This window comes from Gopherus evgoodei, chromosome 13, assembly GCF_007399415.2.
Source record: "Gopherus evgoodei ecotype Sinaloan lineage chromosome 13, rGopEvg1_v1.p, whole genome shotgun sequence".
NCBI lineage: Eukaryota > Metazoa > Chordata > Testudines > Testudinidae > Gopherus > Gopherus evgoodei.
In genome coordinates, this window is record NC_044334.1 from 2084319 (window position 1) to 2109694 (window position 25376).

A 25376-nucleotide genomic window follows, 5' to 3' on the forward strand; every position below is an offset into this window, starting at 1 on the left:
TGGACCTCTCCCCCTTGCTGGCCTTCCGGCTCCCAGCAGTGGCTTCCCCTGGCCCCTGCCAGAGACTCTCCCACAGAAGCACGTGCCCTGTGGGGCACACGGGGCTGAAGCAGGCTAGTGTCAGTCCGGCCTGCCCAGAGCCAGGCAGAGGCAGCCGGCACTACCCAGCCTCAGTGCTGACGGGAGATTAGACGGCTGCAGACACGGGCACACCTGGGACAGGGCTTTCCTAGTGCAACAGCACCACCTGCTGCCCCCTTGCCAGAGACCCCGCGGACGCAGCAGGCAGGGGACGGGTGGAGGCAGTGCCGCAGGTGCTGGTAGTGATTGTCCCACGTGAGTCACAGGCCTCGCCCAGTGTCACAGCGGGAAAACCCAGCACACACAGTACGGCCAGGCTGCAGGCAGGTTCCTGTTCACACCAGGCGGGGGCCTGGCCAAGGCCTAGGCACCACTGACGCCCCACTTGAGCTCTATTCTGAGGGCTGCAGTGGGATGTGTGTGATGCTGGGCCCTGGGGTGAATGTCACCCAGTGACCCCCCAGCAACACAACTGTAATACGGTGACATGACTGTAGCACTGGGCTGTGACTGCAGCACAGCCCCTGCTGTTTGAAGGCTTGCTGATCTCGGAGGCAAATGTCTGTGTTTCTAACTGATACAAAGAAATGCCCAGGCCCGCCAACCCTCCCTGCTGGCCACGGGGTTTGCTGCTGCGACTCCTGCCTTATCCTCAAGCTGCAGCCAGGTGTGGCTGGCGGGCCCTGCCCATGGAGTCCCCCTGCAGTGGCTCTTAGCATGAAGCACTGTGTGTGCAGCCCGGGGAGCCAGCCGCACAGACGCTCCGGGAGAAAGAAGCTGGGTATATTGCCCTGCTTCTATGGACGGGGCAATCTTCAAATCAGGGCAGCAGCAGTGGGGGACAGGGGGCTAATGTCCCTACATTGGAAATGTTGTGGGGCTCTACCCCAACCACATACACTTGTGCACACCCAGCGTGGTGGGGTTGGGGATTATAGCGGGACTCAGAGGGGCAGGAACGGGCCTTGGAGGAAGTAGGAACCCCCAGGATCCTCCTACCTAGCCTAGAGCCAGCTTTCCACCCCATCGGCTGCATCTCATACCTCCCCTCAGTCTGCCTCCTATCCCGGCACCAGCCTGCTTCAAGCCAGTCTGTTTCCTGTCCTCACGTGCAGCCATGGAGGAGGCAGTGCAGCCGTGCCTGTGTGGACCCCTGGCCTGGCGCCGGAGGGATGTTCTGGGATGCAGCATGCCTGTGACTGGCCCCGGAGGCTGGGGCAGGCTGGACTCACCTGCCAGACTCTCTGTGCCTGTTTCCTGATCACAGCCACAGGCAGTCGCTGTCCCAGGGGAGCCCAGAAGAGCCCAAACCAGCAGCTGTAAATATGAGCTTCTCTGAGTGGCTGTCTGGAGGTATTAGAGCCAGTACCTTGCTGATCCTGGAGTCATGGACACTGCTGGCTTCACGTGGCACCAGGGCATGGGGCAGGCTCCAGGGACATGGGGGCAGGCACTGGGGACGTGGGGACAGGCACCAGGGGCATGAGGGCAGACTCCAGGGTATGAGGGCAGACTCCATGCTGGTTGCAGCTCCAGTTCTAGCCTCTTACGAGTTTCCCAGTGCCCTGGCAGAGGAGGTAGGTGGCCAGAGCCCCATGCTGCTGGTGCTATTACTTGAAGCTGCTGGTGCCAGGCTCTGTACAATACACACGTCCCCTGCCGAGTGGAGCTCCCATCTGAGAGCCAGAGCTGGGGCAGAACAGACCCTGGGGATCTGGAGAGGGGGAGTCTGCTCTGTTTTTATGATGAGATCAGCGTGCTGACCACAGCGTCTGTGTCACCAAGGCCTGGGCCCAAGAACGGGACCTTGTGGCCAAGGCTCAGGCACGTGGGGGCTGTTCCCAGCTCTGCCGCTGCCTGGCTGGGTGACCCTGGGGCTAGGGTAGCCAACTTTCTAGTCACACAAAACCGAACACCCTAGCCCCACCCCTTCTGTGAGCCCCGCCCCTGACCTGTCCCTTTCCCGCGGCCCTGCCCCCCACTCACTGCATTCCCCCTCCCTCGGTGGCTCGCTCTCCCCCACCCTCACTCGCTTTCACTGGGCTGGGGGACAGGGCTCTATTTGGGGGTGCAGGCTCTGGAGTGGGACCAGAAAGGAGGGGTTCAGGGCGCAGGAGGGGACTCCGGGCCTGGGTGGGGGGCTGGGGCTTGGGGCATGGGCTTTCCTCGGGCAGCTCCTCAGCAGCAGCGCCGTGGGGCTAAGGCAGGCTCCCTGCCTGTCCTGGCTCTGCGCTGCTCCCCAGAAACAGCCAGCAGCAGGTCTGGCTCCTGGGGGGGTGGGCAGGAGGCTCCATGTGCTGCTCTCACCTGCAGGCACTGCCTTCCCCCAGCTCCTATTGGCTGCTTTTGGCCAATAGGAGTGTGGAGCCGGTGCTCAGGGAGGGGGCAGCACGCAGAGCCCTGTGGCCCCCCTGCCTAGGAGCTGGACAGGTAGGGACTAGCCTGCCTTAGCCCTGCAGCACTGCTCGGTCAGTGGTGCTGACCAGAGCCGCCAGGGTCCCTTTTCAACCGGGTGTTCCAGACAAAAACCGGAAACCTGGTCACGCTACCTGGGGCGGCATCACTGCATCTCTCAGCTCACCGCGGCTCCACGGGGACAAAACCTTCCGCTCTCTGCCTGGCCTCCTGGAGTGCAAGCTCTGTAGCCGGGACTGTCTCCCCCAAGTCTGCACCCTCCACTGCCAGGGGCCCTGGGCTCAGTGCTATGGGGTCGCAGATCAGCAGCGTTTGCAGGGTCAGGCCAGCAGGAGCAGATTGATTTTCATTGTCCCTGGCGCTGGCTTCAACCAGACAGCGCCCCCCACTGTGCCAAGCCCCTCCAGCCTCGCTGGCCCCCGGTCACTGTGCTGGTGCCCCCGCCCACGATGCCACTCTCCTCTGGCATGTGCACCCCTTGCTTTGCTGCAGGTTTCTTCCCTGTAGGGCAGGCCGGTGTGACCTTCTCTAGCTCTGGCCCCTCTTCTCTCCACTTCCTAACACTCCCCACCTCCTGCCCATTCCCACTCCCAGCCCAGCCCAGCCCAGGCCTGGCTGTTGCAGAGAGACCCCCTTCCCCAAGGTGTGACAGTGACTGGCAGAGCAGGTGCCATCCATGCTGGGGCTATGTCCTGCCTGTCAGTGTGCAGGAGGGGCACACCAGGCTGGCCTGCCCTGGGGGGTGCTCCACATTCACAGTGGCTCACACACTGCCTGGCCGGCTGCTGAAGGCTGAGATGGTCCCTTAGCGGATATAGATTGCCCTGACTGCCTCTGCTGCTTTGGCCTCTGGGCGCATTTTGCAGCATGTCGCTCTGGGGGCTGCGCGCTGGGCATCCCAGGAGCTGGAGTCAGCCCCCAGCATGTGCTGAGTGCCCTTGGTGGTCACACGCTCACCCTGCCAAGGTCTCTCTCACTGCACCGGCCATAACTCAGCCACATCTGAGACGCTGGCCGGCCCGATCCTGCTGCACCCTCTGCTCACTGTTACAGGTCCTGGGCAGGTCTCGGGCCCTGGGGGGCTAGTCAGGCCCTATCTGGCCTGTTGCCCCCTCGGCCCAATCCTGCCCTGACCTCACTGGGGTGCAGGCTGTCAGAACGTGATAGCTCTGGGGCTGGGATGTGTCCAACTCCAGCCTGTTTTCTTGGTCCTGACGTTAACAACTAGGCGTAGGTGTAGCAGGGCTGGCGGGGCTGCTGTGCCCCTCAGGACTGCAGATTCAAACCGCCCAGCAGGGCCTCAGCTTCTCTGCCCTTGATTACCGCTGCAGCTTCCGTAAGAGAGCCACATGCAGCATCTCTACAGCTGCACTCACCTCCTGATGCTTTCCAGTAGCCGGACAGTCCAGGTTCCTGAGCCAGCACCTGCGCAGAGCTCGGGCTGACACGCAACAAAGCCTGGCCTGGCTGCAGCAGTGGCTTCCTTCGTTCTGCCCCTTCCAGCTGGGAGGGGACGGGACACCAGCCACACAGAGAGCACCCACCCCGGCGCCACACAAAGACACGGGGCTGCACAGGCATTTGCAGAGCTGACATGTTTAGAGCAGACGTTACAGGCTTGGGCCAGTGGTCACAGTCCACCGGGATCCCCAGGTGCACACACAGCCAGGGCTGTTCACAGATCCATGGCACGCCTGCTGGTAGTGGTTTTACACCGCGAGCAACCCCATGGGGCCAGGAGCCTGCTTCTCCAGAGCCACACAAAGGCCGGTCCCAGCTGCGTGATGTTCTCGCCTCAACCCCTCTCTGCCCCACCAGGCATCTGTCTGATAGGGCTGCGGGCAGGGCCCTGAGGGCCGTGCTAACTGGCCAAGCTATTAATTCTCCTTGGTGCTGGGGGATGCTCTAATTGACTGGGCTGCAGGGTGCCAGGGCTCGTGGCCCCCGGCATTAGTATGATACAGAGCTAACACTCCATGAAAGTGAGATGCAAAGCGAGGGGCAAATCTCCAAGATCTGAGGCTGTAGAAATACTCCAGGGCTTGGGTGCTTCTGGGGACCTAACCTGAGCTGTCCACATCCCATGCAGCCTGAGCTGGCGATGTCATGGAGCCAGCCTGCCAATCCAGACTTCTAGCCGTTTCAGATCCAGCCCTGCCAGGAGTGCAGAGACGCAGAAGGGAAAATACAGGGAACCAAATTCTTATGCCCAGTTCCAATTAAAGTTCACCTTGGGTTCAGGCAGGTTTGGGCTGGGCATTATTCTAGTGGCTCCAGTTCACGAGGCCTATCAAACGCTTTTTCCTGTTAGCTGGAAAAATTAGGGTCAGTGGGACCCACTTGATTTTTTTCCTCCAGGAACTGCAGCCCCACACTCTTTTCCCCAGCTTTGCTTCTAGGAGCCTCTGGCCTCGTTGCTCTGCAGGCACGCATGCCAGGGATTGTCTAGCATTTAAATAAGACAGCTTTGCATCTCATTTCCCCACAACTCCCTTTGCACCCCTGCTGCTCATCGACCTCTGTGTGGTACAACTCCTTTGGAACAGGTTCCTGACCAGTGAATAAGAACAATCGCTTCTGAACCGTTCAGGCGAGCATGCCATCAGCAAATGCAGCCGTTTCCACGGAGGCAGTCTCCTTTCCCGACACGAGCAGCGGCCCACTGCAGACCCTTCGGGGGAGTATACATCCAAAGGAGGAGAACAATCTGGTTCTGCTAGCAGCAGGTTTCTCTTTGCTTTGTGGTTTTTTATTACCTTCATTTTTCCCCTAGAGCCCTTCCGTTTGGAATGCTATGGGCCTGGCTCTGCATCCTGGCTGACCCGACCCCACGAGTGAGCCTGACTCAGGGAGTAAAGGGGAGAGGGTCAGGCCCTGGGTCAAATGCACACCTTGCTTATGAGATGATTCTGCAGTGGGAGTTTTGCTTCTGCTGTGCAAGAGAAGGGAGCCCTCCAATGCCCAGTGAGCGCCAGGGCCAGAACCAGCTCGCATCCACCTACCGGTGGGCCTGCACAGAGACACAAGGACCTAGGGCAGAGGATGGAAGGTCGGCGGCTTGTGATTAGATCATGAGAACACAAAGAAAAGGCCTGTCCCGAGTGGCCCGGTGGCCTCTAAAGGTGCCACTGGACAATACAATGGGTTGAAACAAACCAAACGCCCACGAGCCCCTGGTGCTGCTCCTTACCAGGACTCACATGGACCTTTGGCTGTGTAACAACTGTTTCAATATGGGCTGGCAGCAGTGACTGGACCGAGATCTTCTGCACAAAAATCCCAGGCCGCTGCCACCTGAGCAGAAGGAGCAAGCTTAGCAGTGAGCGGCTTTTATCCTTCTCGAGCACCAGCCTCTAAGGGAGACATTGCACACGCCGCAGCTGCAGGATTAGGCCTGGTTGGGGCCTGAGCACCCTGATGGTGGGAGCCAGCCAGAGCTGTGAGCCAGGAGTGCAGCTACCTGGATGTGTAGCTAGCAGATGGGGCAGATGAGTTTTCAGGTCTTTGCGGACGTCCTGCTGGAAGGCCTGTCACTTCCTGGGGTGGGGGCACTTCTGGGTTGCACGAGTTTCCGATCTAGTGTGGTCCTAGCAGCCCAGCTGCGAGGGATGGGGGGAGTGAACAATAACCAACCAGCCCTCAGAATGCCAGCCTCTGCCCCCTCCTCTGGCCTCCATCCCACTGACCTTCCCAGAGGGGAGCTCAGGCGGCCAGCCTCCCCCAGGAGCAGGTAGGCATCATTATCCCCATCCCACGGGGCAGCTCACTCAAGGCCACCCGGCAAAGCTGGGGTGAGAGCAGGGAGTTCCTGGCCCCAGCCCTAGTGCAGAGCCTCTCGCCCACTACAACACCCTGTTCACTACGGCGGGGAAAGCACCGGGGACAGGCAAAAGCAGGGCAGCTGCCCGTGCTGAGCAGGGAGAGGAGCTTGCAACTCTGGAGGCTGCACATGGAGCTGGTGCTACTGGTTCCTCTGCAAGGTGCTGGTCAGGCCATTAGTCCACGTGCTCTGGAAACCGTATTCTCCAGCAAGCCCCCATCCAGCAACCGCCACCTCCCAGTCTGACGCCAGCCCGACCTCGAGCTACAGCAGACCTAGGGCAGGTAAGGCAGGAACGCAGCCCCTATCCAGCTCCACCAGCTCCGACCCCTTCCTGAGCCTCACCAACCGCCTCTCCCAAGGGGCAACCTGCATTGGAACATGTCTCTCGGGCAGCCCCCCACTGACTGCAATGGAACCCTGCTAACCAGACACGAGTAAAAGTCACTATCCACTTGGGAGCAACAGCCATGCACAGAGCCTTTGCACACACACACGCACGCACAGAGCCAGAGATACACACGCAGAACCATTGCACACACACACGCACGCACGCACAGAGCCAGAGATACACACGCTGAGCCATTGCACACACACACGCACGCACAGAGCCAGAGATATACACGCAGAGCCATTGCACACACAGACACACACATGCACAGAGCCATAGATAGATACACAGAGCCATTGCACACACACATGCACGCACACAACTATGAAAGACATACACAACACACACACATGCACAAACACACCAGGCCATCAGAGATACATGTGCCCGCGCGCGCGCACGCACGCACGCACGCGCACACACACACACAAGGCCATCAGAAACACACACCAGCTTGGAGAAATGACCCAATGGCTGGTGTGAGAGGCTACAGAACAGTCTCCCAAGGCAAGTGCTGGGTGTGCCACTGCCTTGGTCACTGAGAACCCAGCGTTCCATCTCCCCTTCCTGCGAGCAGTGGTGAGCAGCTTCGGGCCCTTTGCTAGTGCAGCTGCAAGGAAGCGTGCCGTCTCCAGGCTGCCCCGTCGAGGCAGTGCTGGACCTGCAGCATCATCCCCATGATTTAGACTGCCGTCTCTCACTGGTCTGTCCATCTGTCTGTCTGTCTCCCCTCGCACACCTGTTCAGCTGGCCCTGGCCAGAGCTCTAGAGGAACAAGGGGCATCCCGCACTAGAGGAGCCCATTCTACCCAGGAGCTGAAACCCGAAAGCAGCAAGGCTGTGGGATGGCAGGGATCCCACCCCCACCCCGCAGACTGTGGGGCAGCCTCTGGGGGTGTTGGCAGCAGAGTTTGTGAAACCCGAAAGTGACAAGCTGGGGCACGAGCAGCCTGAAACTCATCTGCAAGCTCCCTCTGTCACCTCCCGGGCTCCCTTCCTGCAGGGAACATCAGACGCTGCTCACCCCTGGAAAATCCCCCGCAGCCAAGCTCAGGATCTGCCAGTGCTCACAGCGACAGGCCAGCCCTTCCAGACAGTGTCCCGTCACCGCTCCACGCGCACCATCCGCCCTCCCCAGGCCCTAGGACTGCTCCTCTAGGCCTGCTCACAGCAAGCGCAGGGCAGGGGAGAGGAGCAGTCCTGGGGGCTGTCACCTGCTCTGACTCTCCTGTACCTAGGAACACAGGACTTGCCACACACAAGCAGACAAATAGCCCTTCTAGGCTTGTCCCTGCCTCCCTCAGCAGCCAGCGTTACCTGGCCCAAGTGCCCCCGACGGCTGTGAGGTGCGTCCTGCCGAGCCCGCTGCTGGCCGCAGGACGTGGCGCGCTGATGCAGGGAGAGCAATGTGCCTAATCCACCAGGGTGAGGCCCAGAGAACAGGAGGAGGGGACTCCTGGAGGTCTGCCACCGCTCGCCAGAGGGACCCCGCCTTGGATCGAAAACCTGGCCAGCCTCGGCACACTGGGAGATCCCCGCTCCCCAACATTCGAGCTGGAAGTGCTGTTAGGCCAGCTAGCCCGTCTTGAGGAAAGTCTGCCCTGGGCGGTGCTGCTGCCTGCCCCAGCTCTCCTGCCCCTTATCTCTGGGTCCCTACATGTTCCCCTGGGCCCCCTAGATCATCCCCTCCCTCCGTGCTCGCAGGGCCAATTTCTGGGGGCTCCTGCCATCCCCCCACTCCTCCTAGCTGCAGGTTTTAACCTCTCCTCATATGCCAGCCCCAGCTCTCCCCTCAGCTCCCTCCAGGCGCTGCCCAGCATCGTGCCAGAGGCCAGTCACACTTCGTCCCCACATCCCCCAGCTCTCCAGTCTCCCTGGAAATCCATGTTGAGCCCAGCAGGCCTAGAACCCCACAGCCCCTGCAGGGAAATGGAGACCCAGCCTTGTACCTGCTCAGGGGGATCGCTGCCTGCCAGGGGGCCAGGAAGCAGCGCAATGCAGAACAGGAGCTGGGTCTGGAGCGGGTGGCTGCTGGTGACCCCTACGTTCCCTTGCCACGCTGGGCCCCTGGAGTCGCTGCCCCTGCCCAGCCAGAGACGAGAAACCACCTAACCCCAAAGGGCACCCGGGCGCCGAGCAGGGAACATGCACAGTGACAAGGAGCAGAGCGACAGACCCGGCCAAGCAAAGCCGCCTGTTCTGTCAGAGCCCCCCATGTGCTCCCTGTCCCCGCCCTGCATTGCTGCCCTTGGCAGCCGAGGAGCCAGCCGTACAGATGGGAGCATACTTCAGAGACTAGCAGGTGCCCTTCTCCTGCAGAGACTGCAGCCTTCCCAGCGGCTCCTACCCTCAGGCCCCAGGGTTCCAGCCTGTGCAAACCAACAGCCCAGAAGAGCAGGGGGCCAGAGAAAGTCAAGGACATTTCCAAATGCCAAGTCCCGCAGAGGCTGGCACAGACACAGGTTTGGCCTTTTGGGCTCCCATGTGCCACATCTCCTGGGATGAGGAAATGCAGCCTTGCAGCACCTGCTGCCTGGCGGACTGGTTAGTTCAGGAGCAGCGCGGGAGGCTCAGGTCACTGAAGGCTGTGAAAGACACCATGAAACAGTAAGGGCTGGCCCAGAAGAGCTGCAGCTCCTGGGCTGGGGCACGGGCACGCTTTGAACAACACCAAGGCTGAAATGCTGGTTCCCTGGTTGCTACATTATCCTGGGCAGATTCTCACTCATTTCCAAAACAGGAAGGTTTCACTTTTTCTGCCAGGCCTTGTGCCAAATCACCCCAACTTACCCTAGCTTGGCTTCCCCATGAGCTCAGCCCACCTCGCTGTGCCCAGGCCCTCCTGCCCCTGGAGGACCCCAGCCCAGCTGCTGCTTTCCACCACCCCCTTCCCTGATCTGCTGGGCAAACTTGCATTGCTGGGCACTCTGATCCACGGCAGCCAGATACTCTACCCCTTGCAGTATCCCCCGAAAGAGCAAGTGTGCTTGCTCCTCGATTTGGGGATGCATCACAGCCCCACTCTCCAAGGAAACACATGGAACAACTGACCCCCAAACCCATCCTGATCCCAGCCCTGAGAGAGGTTTTAGTATGTTAATAAAGCAGGGAGCAGCCAGGGCCAGGCAGCCTCCTGACTAGTTAGTGTGTTAGGTGAAAATACACCAGCCACGTCACTGCCATACACGGACCCGGAGGGATAATCGAGAGGAGGCAGCCAGGTTAGTGGTGAGATCCCCAGCAAACTATTAATATCAGCCTGAAAGGAACAGGTCACGTGGTTAGTACAGAAACACACAGGGATTAAAGGGGAGGGGGATCTGCTACAGAAACAGGCAATAAACTGGCATAAAGACCGAGTCACGCTGTGGGTCCTTCTCCAGCTACACATCTCAGGGCAAAGCAGAGCAGCGGTTAGTAGTTAGGCAGCAAGCGAGCCAGAGAAAGGGGAATTGGCACCAGAGCATCTCACGAGCGAGAGAGGTTCCGACCAGTTACAGGCCAGACCCATAAAGCACTTGGGCAGAGCTGCTCACTCCCGGAAAGCCAGTGATTGCCCTGGCTGCAGAGTGCACCTGTCTGTCTGTCTGTCTGTCTGTCTGGGCAGACTCTCCCCTCCCAGGAGTTCTGCTCACCTGAGGGTCGCAGCCAGGCTGCCCCCGAGTGGGGGCAGTTCAAGGAGAGGATCTCGACAGCAGATCTCCTTTTAGACAACATGTCCTATTCCTCTCCCTGCCCCTCGCCTCCCATCTTCTCGGGTTAGTGACCAGGAATAAATACAACAAGTGCCAATCAACCAGGTTGGTTCAGCCCCACAGCTCCTGGTAGTTGGGTGCTCAAGGTTGGCAACTGCTTTTCACATGCATCAGTGCCAAAGGGGAACTGTGGAGATACACGGAAACTGAGTCCTGGGCCGGCACAAGCTGAAAACACCCCATGTCCGTCCCAAAGCTCAGGAGTAACAGAGGCACTAAGGCTGATGTGAAGGCCATTCCCAATGACAGATGAACCAGCATTCCAAGCAATTCAAGGGTCTGGGGTGAGGTGGGAACTGCAGTTTCTTAATTGCTTTTTAACAAGGTCTCTCTGCAAACTAGATTCACCAGACCTTCTGGCAAATACAAATTACAAACTGACTGACCAGTATGTAGAACATGCCACTTCAAGTAGCTTTATAAAGCCTGTTAATAGCATTGTTTTCTCTTAGCCTCATCAAGTTGATTAAAAAACTGAAGACCAGTGGCCTAATTTTCAAAACTCTTGAGCATCTTCCTTTTTCATTGCACTTAACAGGAGTTAAAGATGTTCAGCTGCACTGAAAAAAAGGCCAGCAGAATAATACAGGAGGTTGCATTAACAGGGGTCTGTTACAGGGGCGGGGAAAAACCTGTTCATTCATTTGTCATGGTGAATAGCATCAGAAAGTTCAGGAGCCAAAGATGTATGTTAGTAGCATCTAGAACCAACTGAGAAGAGATTAGTACAAGCAGTTAATAAAGAGCCACATGTCATAACCAGAGAGCGCATCTTAGTTCAGGAACAGAACATACAGACTAGGAAAGAGAAATGGAGAGAAAAGCAGCCAAGGTTAGTTTGTTTAATTCAGTTTGGAAATGTGTTAGTAACAGGAGAGAGAGATCTAGTGACTTAAAAAGAAACTGAAAAGCTTTTGTCAATAAACACAGTCTAGGATCCCTAGTCAGCAGCAGAATCCACATGCAGACTTCAGCATTACAGACGGAAACACCACTGGAAAATCAGCCCTTCCTCTTTTACCTACCAAGACTGGCAAAGCAGAGTCTGTCTTTCCTTTGCGGGTGGTGGGAGAATCCTAGCACTGACAGCAGAGCAGAGAGTGCAGCAAACCTCCACTTTCTGGTGTTCCCCATGTTGCTGGGGAAAGACAGAATCCTGCCCTCAGGCCCTGCCAGGTACATGGAGGAGCAGCTCCCCAGATTCCCTCACTGTGTTTGTAATGTTTGACACTGCACATAGATTCTGTTCCTGGGATGGCAACTTGAATGACTTCTTTGCAGACGTACTTACCCAAGCTTTTCCATTCCCTTTAAGGCAATGTGTGTTGTGCCCGGTTAGTAGGAGGTGAAACAAGACGGGTTAGTAGAGCATGCGTTATAGCCAGTTAGTGGGTTAGTTCATTCACAAGTGACTTACTCAACATTCCAGCGTCAATAGCAGGCCTGGCTGGGGAGCAGAGTCTGTGAGAGCAGGGAGATCCTCCTCGGTTAGTATGTTAATAACTTAGCACCGCAATACACATGCACAACACACCAGTTAGTCCCACTTGCTGGCAGGGGATGCGCCTCCTTGGAATTTAGCCCATGCTGCTGTCATAGGCCAGGGGCAGCTCCTGCTATCTGTAGGGAGGAGACGCCTTTGGGCTCTGCAGTGTCTATTGGGCCGGGATTTGGAATGTTGTTGGTTCATTATTCTGAGGCTAGAACTGGCCTGCGTGGCCTTAAATAACCGAACTGGAGCATAAAGCACTTTGCAAACGCAGCCCCTCCTGCTGCCATGCACCCCTGTGCTGAACGCAGCTACACAGCTACCAAGCCAGCGCGCTCCCCTCATGCCCACCAGCTAGGAGGGTGTCATGCCCAAAGCTCCAGGGCAGGCGAGAGTCAGGCTGTTAAGGTCTGTCTGCACTGCCCACAGCAGCAAGCCTCCAACCCAGGTTTGCAGGGCTCCGGCTGGCGCTTGCTGTCTAGCCAGGGCTTTGGTGTGATGTCTCAGGCTGGAGCTCGGGTTCCGAAGCCCTCCGCACTTCCTGGCCTTCAGAGCCCGAGCCCCAGGCTGAGCTGCAACATCTGCACACGGCAGCCCCAGTCCCACCAGCCTGAGCCCGTTGACTCAGTCTGGGAGGGTCGCTGCCACAGGCGATGTAGAAGGGCTCGTAGTGACCAAGCCGACGAGCTGGCCAGCCCATCAGAGCTCAAGGTGCCAGATCTACTGGCAGGACTGTGCTGGAAGAAGCAGAAGAAGGAAATGGGTAACACTAGGGTTAGGAGAACGCGGTGAAATTGCAATAAGCTGGTGGCTGGGGCAAAGGCGATTAGCTGGGCTGTTGGAGAGACAAAACTATTTCTGTCCCAGTCTGAGTAGCTGCTGTCTCGCGAGCAGGGACCCAGTGTGGAAACGAATGGAATTCCAAAGAAAAGTGAAGATCTGCCTTCTGGCTCTCCCCCACGGCCTGACCATGAACCCAGCAGGCTCTGCCATGTGGAGGATGCTTGGCTTGGGGTTCTCCCCAGCACGCCCAGGGAGCAGCACAGAAGCAAAGTGAACGACCAGGAGAGGCTAACTACAGCTGTAAAGTGGGAGAAGCAGAAGGTTCCCAGCTAAGGCAGGCTCCATCTGTCACATGTGCTAGGGCAAGGGCCCCCAACGAGGTGCCTGCAGGTGCCATGGCGCCCGCTGGGGCATCTAAGTATGCACGAGTACTGGCCGGCGGACGAGCATCTGCCGAAATGCCACCGACAAGCAGTGTCATCCAGAAGCAGCAGCACCCATTTTCGGCGGCATTTCGGTGGATGCTCGTCCGCCACCATGGCCCTCTGTGGCTCATAGTCTGGCACCTGCCAGACGAAAAACGTTGGTGACTAATGGCTAGGGAATATCTCAGGGACGGGAAGCAAGGGGGTAAGGAAACCAGGAAATAACCCCCTGGAACCAAACAGGGCTCTCTGTGCCCCACCTGGCTCCCTCGGTTCCTCTCGTCAGGAGTAGACAGATACAGCCGGGAGAGTCCATCCCCTCCTGCTCTACGGATGCTATAGTGTTCACACTCTGTGCTGGCACACATGGGAAATAGCTGGACTCGCCCAATGCAAGCTCCTTGGTGCAAAGCCCTCCATGCTGGCTTCTCGGAGAGTTCCTCACTGAACGGGAACACACCTGCAGCTAATTTTGCTAAAAGAATTCACCTGCAAGTCCCACCACAGCACCCCGCCTGTGGAAGCTGCTCTCACCTCCCTGGGGCGCGTTCCCACCCACCTCCCAGCAGCAGGGAAGTGCTGGAGTTGTTACATTTACCGTGGGAACGCGGCACTGGCTTAGGACGGTGATGGAGGAATGTGGCTCAGGGGAGTTCTGAGAGGTGACATTTAATCCTGGGTGCTCCACGTTGCTCTTGGAGGCTGACGGGTCTTTAAACACATCGCCCAGCAGACAGGCATCAGGGCACGCTAATCTCCCTGTTGCACTCTCCTCTTATTACAGCTTGACACCAGCTGCACAGGACAGGCATGGTAGAGAAAGGCCCCAGAATGTCGCCAACAGGTGATAGAGACAGTGCACGAACAGTGGTGGAGGAGCCAGGTGGCCTGGGGACCGCCTGGGTCCCTCTGAGCCCCGAGCTATCGTGCTGACACGAGGACATCACACCATACAAGCTCCATGGGTCCGGGGAAATTCAGAGCAGACCTGCTGGCCCCCACCCCAGCTCCACGGCTACCGGGCTCAGCACCATTCACAAAAGGAACATTCTCCGCAGCAGAGAAGTCACGACATGAGCCGGTGACAAAAAGCCAGTAGGGTGAACTTGTTCCTTAGGCTCCTCCCCGCACTACCTTTTCCCATTCAGTATTTCCAGAGCTACCACCACTGGAGGTGACCCCTCAGCTCCTAGCACCCCGGTATCTCACTCTGGGGGGTGGAGAGCGCCCCGGCAAGCCAGACAGGCTAAGCACCGTCATTCATACAGGTCGGGCGAATGAAGTAGCCAGCAGTCTGAGGATAATCTGCAGACAGACACTGCAAACCCAGCCCCGCCCTCCTGGCCCTCTGCCCCAAGGGCGGGGTGGGGGAGCCCTAAGGAATCTGTTCTCTTTCCAGGGGGAGGTTTCAGACAAGCATGAACTGCTTTGGCGTCACCCCCATTCATAAGCATCTAGAACGTTTCCCAGCCACTAGCTCTTGTTCCCCTCCCCAGGGAACGAACTCTGTGAAAGGGCCAAGGCATCGGGATTTGCACTAGCTCAGAGAAGTGACCCTGGCAAGAAAGCCCTGCTGACCCAGAGCTATCCTTAGCCTCGCTCCTCTCCCACTGCAGCCGGCTACCTCTGTGAAACGGGGAGATGCGCCGGGCCAGACTCTGTCGGGCAGTCTACACCCACAGCCTGACATTCGGTGTTTGCTACAGGCTCACATCTTCCAGGTGTGGTCACTAAGCAACACCTGTGCGTGCTGCTCCTGCAGCTCCGTGCAGACTGCCTCATGGCTACGCTCACACGCCAGCCCAGTCAGCGTGATCCTCTCTGCTGCCACGCTGGCTCCTGGGGATTTATGGCAAAGAACAGAAACCAGTTCCCCATGGTGCCAGTCTGAGGTGCTGTGACTCACTGCCGCCCCTTCCTTGCCAGGGCACCTCCACGGCACTGCCATCAGGTCGCCAGGGCTCAGGAATCCCTCCAGGGAGCGAGATGGAGCATCCCTCAAGCAGAGGTGTCTCTGCAAAGAAGGCGAACGAAACTCTTAGATCCCACCGGCTGCCCCACTCCCTCGTCCCGGTGTGTGTAGCAATAGGGCACTCTCTGCAGCCGAGCTCCGGCATTTGCTGGCCTACTCAGGAGACCTGGCGCTTTCCACTCTCAGGGAACTTTCCAGGGTTAACTAGTAACTCCTTGTCTCCACCCCAATCAAAGCAGAGTCTCTGGGAGCTGCAGAATCAGATCTCAGAGAAGATGGCCAAGGGAGCTCAGAGGCTGCCGGGCCCCAGCCCTGTGCTCAGACCTGTCCAGGCTTTGAGTCCTGCTCAGAGCAGGTTGCAAGGCTTAGGAAAAGGGCTGGACAAGGGCATAGGGGGCTGCTTGTCAAGGCTGCAGCGGAGCAAGGCCAGGCCAGCAAGAGTTTGGGAAGCGCAGCCCCATCCTACAAGTAAGGACGGAGAAGACTCTCATCCTGGGCTTCTGGACGAATCGCCTGAGCACTGGCTCTCTGGGAAGGGTTGCCCACCATCCCAGGTCACTCAGAGGCCACTTCTCACCACCATGGGAATGTTTCTCCCCACTCAGGCCTTTGTCAGGCTGGAGTGGGACACAAGCGGTGCCTAGGCCTGGTGCTGCCCCCTGGGAATCTGGCCACCAGCATGCCAGCTGCATGCTAGTGCCACTGTGCAGGGCTCGCCCTGTGTCCTACCTGGCGCCACTGGCTATGAGAACACTGTAAAATAACCCCCCATCTTGTCTTGCTGCTCCAGCCATGCAGGGGACTGTGTGTGAACAGACCTCAGGTCAGTCATTAGCAGCTGCAAAAGAAAGCAACCAACACAGCAAAAGAGAACAGCATGCAGCACCTTCCACGGCCACCCAGCTCCCCAGTCCCCGGGGCCCAGGTGGCACTGAAGGGAATCCCCATACTAATAAGTAACCCAGCAGGAGAGTCTTGTCTGCAATGCTCTGCTGGCCTGTGGGATATGGGGGCTCAGAGGAGACTGTGCCAGAGGCTCCCCATCCCAGGGCTGGGTAGGGCTGGGCAGGGCTGGGTTGGCTGGGCTGGATTGGGCTGGGCGGGGCTGGGCTGCCATGCATCTCTGGCATGAGGGCTATCCACCCCTCTTCTGGACAAGGTGCTTTCAGGGGAAGGTGCGGAGCCTCTCCTGCTACAGAAAGGTCCTCCTCACTGGCTTTGTCCCTGGGGATACAGAGACAGCTGGACTGTGATCCTCTGGGGCCACACCGACCCTAAGCTAGGAGAAAACATGACTGCACAGACTGGACGAGGAAAGGAGTGGCCAGTGGCGCCGTCCATGTCTGCATGCAAGTCCCCTCCAAAGGAGCCCCTTTGGCTTGGGCATCTCCAGGGCTAGGGCATGCAGAAGCCAAGCCCCCGGCTTTCTCCAGAGTCGCTTGCTGTCTCATTTGATCAAATTCTCTTCATTAAAAATGGCTTCTGCCAGCAGCGTGTGTGGTGTTAGAGTGGGGCTCGCCGGGTCACTCAGGCGATGGCTGGACTCACTTCCATTCATGCCTTAGGAAGGAGCCAGCTTTACATTCCCAAGGAGAGAGAAGATGAAGGCGGAACACGAGCTAATTGGGGGCCGCAGCTCTGAGCCACGGAGCGCTGGGCCTGGCGCAATGCTGTGAGCTCCCTGCTATCTGGCTGCACAGCAAGCCCGGGGGAAGGAACAGGCCTGATGGGGGTGAGGGGCAGGGCAGTGTGTCTTCAGTTCAGAAAAAGCAAAAGCCTGACCCCCGGCATGTAGCAGGAGTCACTTTGCTGACAATGCTTACGCAAAAGGAGATTTCCAGACACCAGCAGCTCCTTACAGCCAGCAAGCCAGCCACTCATTGGGCTGGGTCCCTGGCTACTTGTGCCATGATCCAGAACCCACACTCTTAGTCATGCCTTCCTACGGGGCTACTCCCACTAACACCTGCACATGATTCACACTATCACAGACAGCAACAAAAGGAACCATGCCCCTGTCCTGGGAGAGGGAGCCAGCCCTTAGTCTGGGGTGTGGAATCTGTACAAAATCTGATTCTCTGCAGCAAAAGTGGAGGGTGGGTCTGGAACCATTTCGAGATAGCTGTGTATCTCCATTTGCTGCGGCTGTCTGCTGCCTAGATTTCTCCTGAACTAGCTGCTTCCCTACCGTGTGTGTGTGTGTGTGCGCGCACACACCTATGTTGTTTTCAGGGCTGACTAAATTTTTAAAGTTGGTCTAAATTTTCTGATTTTCAAATTTTCAATTACATTTTTCATCGAAATTTGATTTTTGAAAAAAAAAACTTTTTTGATGCAATTAGGTGTTTCGACCACCTCTAACTTATATGGACATTTGCACAGTGTGTGTGTCTCTGTGTGGTGTGAACATGGGGACAGGTGGGACAGAATGCCAAGAACCATTGAAGAATATTTTGTTACACTGTGTCCAAAGCAATGCTGGAAAAGGACCTGTTTCCTCTTTGTGTCACTAGGAGACAAAGCCACAGACACGCTCCATCGGTTCCCAGCATAGAGCTCACTTGCAGACGACGACAGACCTTGTGCTAGTCACTTGGGGGCAGAATCTAGCTCCCAGAAAATTACTCCTGCCCCCTTGCAGCGTCTTCCCACCAGCAGCGCTAGAAAGGAGCCCTCTCTGAGTTTCCTGGAGCCCATGCACACCTATCCCCAGGTGTGTGTATGAATGACAGTGAAGGAGGCATAGAAAGTCCACACCAAACAATTACCCATTTCAGATGGTAATAGCCTAGCCCATTTGGCCTCGTGCACTACTCCAAATCTTCACACTCTCGGCAGCAGCTAAAGCTACAGAGAGATTGGGTTGGATTCTGATCTCCATTACATGAGAGGCTTCATCTTCAATGGAGTCACTCTGGATTTCCCCCAGGATATCTGTGACTGGGGTCTAGCCCCACTCTTGTATTTAGCTGAAGTACAATCAGCTGACAGCAGCCACTAGAGTCAGACTTTGCTAATGATTTGTGTTCCAAAACAATATGAACATAACAACCATAGCCCTGGCTAAACCCCTCTGGAAATGAGCAGGGATGACTGTAGCACAGTCTCTGATGGCATATGGCTGTCAGCTAGTTATTATTATTACCTCTAACAATTAGCCATCTCCCGTCTGTATGAAAATGGCTCTCCTGAGGAAGCCCCGGCATGCATGCATTTGCTGAACACCATGCACTGAGGATAGTCCATAGGACCTGGGGCTTTCCTTGGGAGTCCGTAGGAAGGTTGCCCGCACTGCTAGAATAGATACAGTGGAAGCCAATAAGAACTGTAGCAAAGGGTTTCCCTGATGAGGCTGTAAGATGGAGGCTGGGTTCTCTAAAGGTAGGTAATGCCCCATTGCCAGTGAACTGAGAGCTTTAGCACACTCCCTTTGTTGGGCCATAAGTGGAGTGTGTTCCTGGGAATCGAGTGGAGAAAATGAATGACAGTGGCAGTTAACAAAATGTTTTTGTGCCCCACTGAACTGGTTGCAGTCTGGGCTGCCTGTTGGCTTGTGTATACCCTGGTTGCAGGGAGCGTTAGCTGGCGTAGCATGTGAGGATGCTGCAGATGTGAACATGCAGCCGTATTGTTCAGGTTAAGCAAGAGATAAACAGAAAGGAAGCCAGGACTGAAGCCCAGCTTTGCACTTGGTCGGAGCAGAATGCACAAAGGAACAAGAGACCACTCTACACGAGTCATGTCACACGAGCAGCCTGTGGGATGAGCGGAGTGAGCAGAGCAGCAAAGTGGGTAGAGGGAATGGCTTTCTTCAAGGCGGAGTTAGAGTCACTTACACACCATGATTGCTAAGATGCAATGTTCTGGGCATTCTGTGCTGTTTTACACTTCCCCTGTCTGGGCATTGCCCCTCACTCTGACACGGCTGGACTTCGTGTTCCTTCATTTTGATTCCTGGCAGAGTCTGAAATCGGAATTGTCTGACACTATTGCACTCCAGGAGTGTCTGCGTCTGGCTCTGAAGCAAGCTTTCCTTTGCCTATTGCACTAGCTGGGCATTCAATAACTAGTTTGATTGTGGCATCTGATGTATTTTTAAGAAGGCAGATCAGGGGAATTCCTTAGGGTTTTGAGAAGCTGCTAGGAATGAAATATCCCATTATTTCTAGACTTCCCTTGAGTGCCAGGGCTGGGATAGATTTTCCAATGCAAAAGGTGGCAGAGCAATAATGGATGTGAAAATGACACCCCAAAATGCTCTATGGTAGCATCTGTCAGATTAACTCTTTGCAGATAGGAATGGGTGGAATAAAGTCCCCTTCATAGGCTGGACTTTCTCTGCCCTCTTCCGCATCCCTGTCCCTTTCCCCCCAGCATTGCTCTTAATTCCCATATTTTAGAGAAAATGGTGGTTTAAAGGCAGAGACGTAACCCAGCATTTTTACTGCATTCCCTTCGGGGAGCATTGGAAATGATGCAAGGTTCCATTTACCTGTCTTAAACCCTATTCTTGATGTGGATCAAAAAGATGCTTCTGGAAAGAAAATACAAACAAGTGGCATATCAGTTAATCTGAGCCCTCAGCTGCTCAGCGCTGAAAATGGAGCCCTGCCTCCGCCCAGCGCCTGCCTAGCTGTGCTATTGTTCGGCAGGGACTCCGTGCAGACAGGGCCGGGAATGAGGTTAGGAAAAGGCAATGACAGCTCACAACTGATCATTCCACTTAACAAAGGAGTCAGCGAAGGCAGAGTGTGCCCTTTGCCTCCTCACTTTCCCCACCAGGAACGACCCAGAGATAGATGGGAAAAAGCAGGGCACCGAAAGAACATTTTTGGTGATGAACCAAGAAGCTGAAGGCCAGTCCCACTGGCCCCTTTCCAAGGTATGTCTCCATTTGCTAGGGAACAGCTGCAGGAAAATCCCCCTCTGGTTTCCACACCGAGTTTTATCAACACCAATTTCTCGGAGTGTCGCTGTGCACACACCACACCTCAATGCTGGTGGTGCCAAGAAGCTGGCACTCTGGGGATAGGCTGAGTCCTGGGAGAAACACCCCAACAGAAGGCTGTGACCATGGGGAAGGGGACCGTTTCACCCAGACAAAAGAGAAAACCAAGATAAGAGCATCCTCACCTGATTTCCACGAGAAACCGCGGCACAGGGACCCCAGGCTGGGCGAGATGTTGGCTGGTGTACAAGCCTCTTTGTACTGGAGCTTTCGAGAGAAAGAGAGAGAATCCCTGGATAAGATATTACCATGCAAACTCCACCCCATCTTCTCAACAGCAGCTCCCCACCCCCCCACGCCCCCACCCGGCCGCCCAAGCAGCACTGCTGGTGCTGCATATGGACCAGGAATCTGCTGCAGCTCCAATTAAATTTTAATGCTGAAAATGCAGCCAAGTCACCTTCACTTCTCCTGCTCCTTGTGCTATGTCCCTCCCCCCATGTCCGCACCTCTTTCTGAGCCCCCCGACACGGGGCAGGCATGTGCCAAGCATGGGGAGGTGCCCTGAGCTGAGTGCTCACAGGCTGGGTGCTCTGGGGTGACGGGGGCTGGGCTGCAGCTTGACAATCCTGAATCGTTAACGTCTAAGTGAATAAAGGGAAGCCACTGAAAAGCTCAGAATAATCAGCCCATCTGTAGGCTGCTGAATGGGCTGTGTCGGAAACCAGCTGCTGGCTTATTCAAAGCGGGCACTTCTTCGCCTTCTGCTGGCGCCATCTGGGCTGCCATGGCAACAGCAATCCTAGCAGACCTGGGGTCAGCTCACACTAAGGAGAGGGAGAAAGATCCAACACCAGCCCCCCGGCTCATTAGGGCCCCTCTTATGGGGGTCCAGGCTGGATGGAGGCTGCTGCACCCAGCCCCACTCTCAGCCCGTAGCCTGACGCCTGTGCTGGCTAAGAGCTCTGCCGGGCTGGGCAGCCACAGAGGGGGGCCCTGGAGGGTGCCAACAACCCCCCCCCAGCTCTACCTGCCAGCTCCACTGCTCACCTGCTCCCAAAGGCTGCAGGCTGTCGGCCCCTAGGGCAGAGCAAGGAGGCAACTCAACCCGGCAAGGGGGAACTCGGGGAGGGTGAGGCATGGTGTCCCAGCTCCGGTGCACTCACCACGGCTGGACTCTGGGCTGGCAGCACTACCTGGAGAAGCCATTTCCCACCTCCGGCTTCCCTGGGTCCTGAGGCCCTTCCTTCCAGCCAAGGACTTGGTCCCCCATCACCTCCAGGCTGGACTTTTCAACCCACTGTCCCTGGGGTGAAGAGACAGGTGGAAAGGTCACCCACACAGGAGCACCTTCACACCCACCTGGCTCTCCCCACCCCAGGGTCCCCTGTCCACCCTGTACAGAACGGCCACCTGGCTCTCCCCACCCCGGGGTCCCCCAGCCCCACCCTGTACAGAACGGCCACCTGGCTCTCCCCACCCCCGGGTCCCCTGTCCACCCTGTACAGAACAGCCACCTGGATCTCCCTACCCCGGTGTCCCCCATCTGCCCTGTACAGAACAGCCACCTGGCTCTCCCCACCTCGGGGTCCCCCAGCCCCACCCTATACAGAACGGCCACCTGGCTCTCCCCACCCCCGAGGGTCCCCCATCCGCCCTGTATAGAACGGCCACCTGGCTCTCCCCACCCCAGGGTCCCCCAGCCCCACCCTGTACAGAACGGCCACCTGGCTCTCCCCACCTCGGGGTCCCCCAGCCCCACCCTATACAGAACGGCCACCTGGCCCTCCCCACCCCCCAGGGTCTCCCATCCGCCCTGTATAGAACGGCCACCTGGCTCTCCCCACCACAGGGTCCCCCGTCCGCCCTGTACAGAACAGTTGCCTGGGTCCCTCCAGCCCAGGGCTCTCCCCCAACCTTGTATAGAATGCCTGCCTGCCCTCCCCCCACCCCTGCAGCTCTGATCAGACTGTGATGCATTGCTGTGCCCTGCTCAATAGCTACTGCATCCTCCCCAAGATGGGCCCTGGCGAGCGCGGATTCCCCTGTGGCTATGTCTACACTGCAGGGTAAGGCCAGAGTTCCAACTCAGGCTCAAACCTAACCCCCCTTCCGTCTACACACAAATCACTCATCCCAGGGTCCCAGGACCCCACAGAGATGGAGAGTCTCAGTCAAACCAGGTCCCAGGGTTCAATCCCAATTGCTTTGCAGTGTAGACACAGCCCCATAGGACTCATGCTCTGGGAGCCCGCCAAATGTGTCCCACAATCCCACGGACTGACTTGCATTGTCATCTGGACAGTCAAGTTTGGAGGATGGTCAAGTTTTCCCCCAGTTCCCCAAGAACAAAGGGTCACACCTGGGGAGGGTGCTAGGAAGTCTGGGATATTGGTGGTTGGACTCGGGCTCACACAGGGCAGTGTAGACACTGGAGCCACCAGATTCAACAATTCCTGGCCTGCGGTTGCAAATGAGCAGAGATGCTCCAGGCCTGGGGTAACAGACCCAGCACCTGCTAACTCGAGTTCTGCTGAGCCTGGGCTGACACTGCAGTGGGAACAGAGCCTGTGTGTGTGTGAAAGAGCGAGAGGGAGCGCACCTGGGGGGGGTGCATGCGTGTGGGTCATAGTGGAGCTGTCGGGGGCACCTGCAGTTGCGGTTCTGTGCAGGGCAGAGAGTGCCATCCTGTGGCCAGGGCGGGAATTGGATGAGAGACAGAAAAGCAGGAGGGAGGACACAGAAGAGCACAGAAGGAGCCACCTGGGAGGGGTTTGCAGTGATTCCCTTGTTGTATCATTTCAGTCCATTCAGGGACCTGGCACCACTGTCAGAGACCCTGCAGAGTGAGCGGGCTGCCCTGTTTGGGGGACCCTGGCCCCAGTCAACAGGCTCTGGCTGACACACATCATGGTTTCATGCTGTGCAGAGTCTAAAGCGAGGGGATCATCTTCATCAGCATCAAGCCAGGGGTTTATCCCCGGCCCACGAGAGCAGAAGGGGAGGGTGAGAGGTGGGGCCAGAGGCTAGCATCTGCCAACAGCTGGTTCCTGGCCACCCATGCTCCTTCGTGTCCTAAGGAGGGGAGGCCCCGCTCCCTAACCTACCAGCAGGTCCCATGCTGGAGTGGGGTCTCTATGGGGCCCGCCCAGCACCATGGCACAGGCTGTCATCCGCAGGGGCCCTGCAAGCACTCACTGCCCCACAGCTCCTGGGAAGGCGCCTCCCTCAGGGCACAGAGGGGATGCAGAGAGTTAGAGCCAGAGCTGCGGATAGGGGGCTGATTCTCAGCCCCAAACAGCAACTAGGGCTGGCCAGAAAGCGCTTTTCCTACCTGTCACGGAGTGTGGGGAAGTCAGGGCTCTGCACCCCCGGCTTCCTGCCATTCACCAGGGCTCTCAGCCAGCCAGTAAAGCAGAAGGTTTATTTAGCCGACAGGAACACAGGCCCAGACAGGTCTTGCAGGCACAGACAGCAGGATCCTCCCCAATTAGGTCCATCTTGGGGTCCCAGGAGCACCACTGCCCCCTTGGGGGGTCAGAGCCCTGTCTGTGCTTCCCTCCATTCCTCAGCCAGCTCCTGAAACCCCTTTCACTCCCCAGCGTCTCCTTCCCCAGCCTTTGTTCAGCTTCCTGGGCAGAGGTGTCCCCTGGCCTCCAACCCCTTCCTGGGTTCTCATGTTACAGGCTCAGGTATCCTCCCTCCAGCCAGTCTCCCATCTCCCAATGCAGACCAGCCTCCCAGGCCAACACACCCCACTCAGCATTCACAGGCCACAGTAAGAACAGTCCCAGTTTGTCACACTACCCTGGGAAAACTTTTGAGAATTTGAAAATTTCCCCCTTTTAGAACTGAGATGAAAAGTCAAAACCTTGAAAGTTGTGTGAAGTGACTGTCTGGGAACAAAGAGCTCAGGGTCAATGGAAACGTTTTATTTCAGTATTGACTTTTAGATTTTTAATTCTTGGTACTATAATTAATTTACATTTCTAAAGAAAAAGTCATTTTGAGGCAAATGCACAGATTGTGTTATTCTGATAGTTTCCAAATGTGACATTCTGACAATCTCCAAACTTTTTTCCCAAACTATTTTTGGGACAAGTAATTTGTGGAACCCAGCCGTTTTCCACAAACAGCTTTGGTTTGGCCAAATCCTTCTTCCAAAACTTCCCGCCAGCTCTCAGAGCGTCGCCTCCACGCTCAGGTCTTTAGCTCTGCATAGATGTGAGACAGCCAGAGGTTCCTTTGTGCCTTAAGGAACCACCTGTTAGCTCCCTGACCGCCTGTTCTGTGCAGAGAGGCTTTGGTTGACAAACTACACAAACAACATGCATTTGCACAGTGCTGGGACCCACTGGTGAGAGACACTAGCGATTCAGAGTGTAGCTTGTTATTATATTATTGTCAGTGTGGGGCAAAGCACAGGGCAAGTCCCCCATGTTCATTAGCAACACACTTGCCTTGGCTTCACTCTACCAGGGCCCCAGATGCAATGGAGCTTTTAGGACTCGCTTGCTGCTGTGCCGCCCTGGTGTCGGGGCTGGCTGGCATTGCAAAGCCCACAAAGAGAGCGGGTGTGCGGCTGCAGCTGGGGTTAGTTTCCTTAGTGGCCACGTGGTGTCACCCTGGCGTTGTCACAGGAGCCGCTGGTGGAGAAGCTTCTGAGGAATGAGACTGGTCCAGTGCAGAGGCTGGTTTCCGGGGGTCCCACGCCCAGCTGCTCTCAGCTGGATGCCCCAGAAACTCGCCCTGGTCAGGATTCCCAGCAGAGACAGGCTGGATCAGAACTACAGGCTGGGCCCCTGAGCTCCAGGAGCATCTGCACGAGGATTTGGATCCAGAGCTGAATTTGGCAGCTGGGGTCTCTCTTTCTAGTGGGGCTGAATCTGAGCACGCTCTGTGGGGAACGTGTGGGTTCCAGCTTCATGGTTTGGGCTCATCTCCAATTCCAGACTGCCCCTGCATTTCCCCTCCAGGAGGCCACGCCAGCAATGCTGGACAGATTCCACGTTAGGCCCTGCACCTGCTATGGGGGAGCGCCCCATGAAGCGCTGCCCAGACACATTCTGCCAGTCTCAGAAAGGGAGTCTCACAGCCTGACCCCATGGTGGGCAGCCAGCGTGGTCCCTCGCCAGGCGCTGCCTGGCAGAGGAGAGTGAGCGAAGCCATGGCATGGGCTGGCCGTTCCGACTGGTTGGAAATCTAGACTACCCTGTTCCCAAAGGCCTGGGGGCTTGACGCCTCCAGCTTTGGGATCCCAACTGGAGACACTGCACAGGGGCTGCCCTTCCGAAGCG

General features: G+C 57.0%; 1 long non-coding RNA gene across 3 annotated transcripts; it reads right to left on the reverse strand.

Annotated features, from left to right (window-relative positions):
* Positions 1-4074: 4074 nt before the first annotated feature.
* Positions 4075-20729, reverse strand: LOC115661028. 3 transcript variants are annotated; one of them, XR_004003005.1, is made up of 6 exons: positions 20540-20722; positions 20265-20346; positions 19624-19665; positions 15861-15969; positions 8884-15173; positions 4075-8783 (listed from the first exon to the last, which is right to left on the reverse strand). It is a non-coding gene; the product is annotated as an uncharacterized LOC115661028 (long non-coding RNA). The 3 variants fall into 3 exon arrangements; XR_004003004.1 differs by having other exon boundaries at positions 4075-15173; positions 20589-20729; XR_004003003.1 differs by having other exon boundaries at positions 4075-15173; positions 20540-20729.
* Between the last annotated feature and the right edge of the window lie 4647 nt (positions 20730-25376).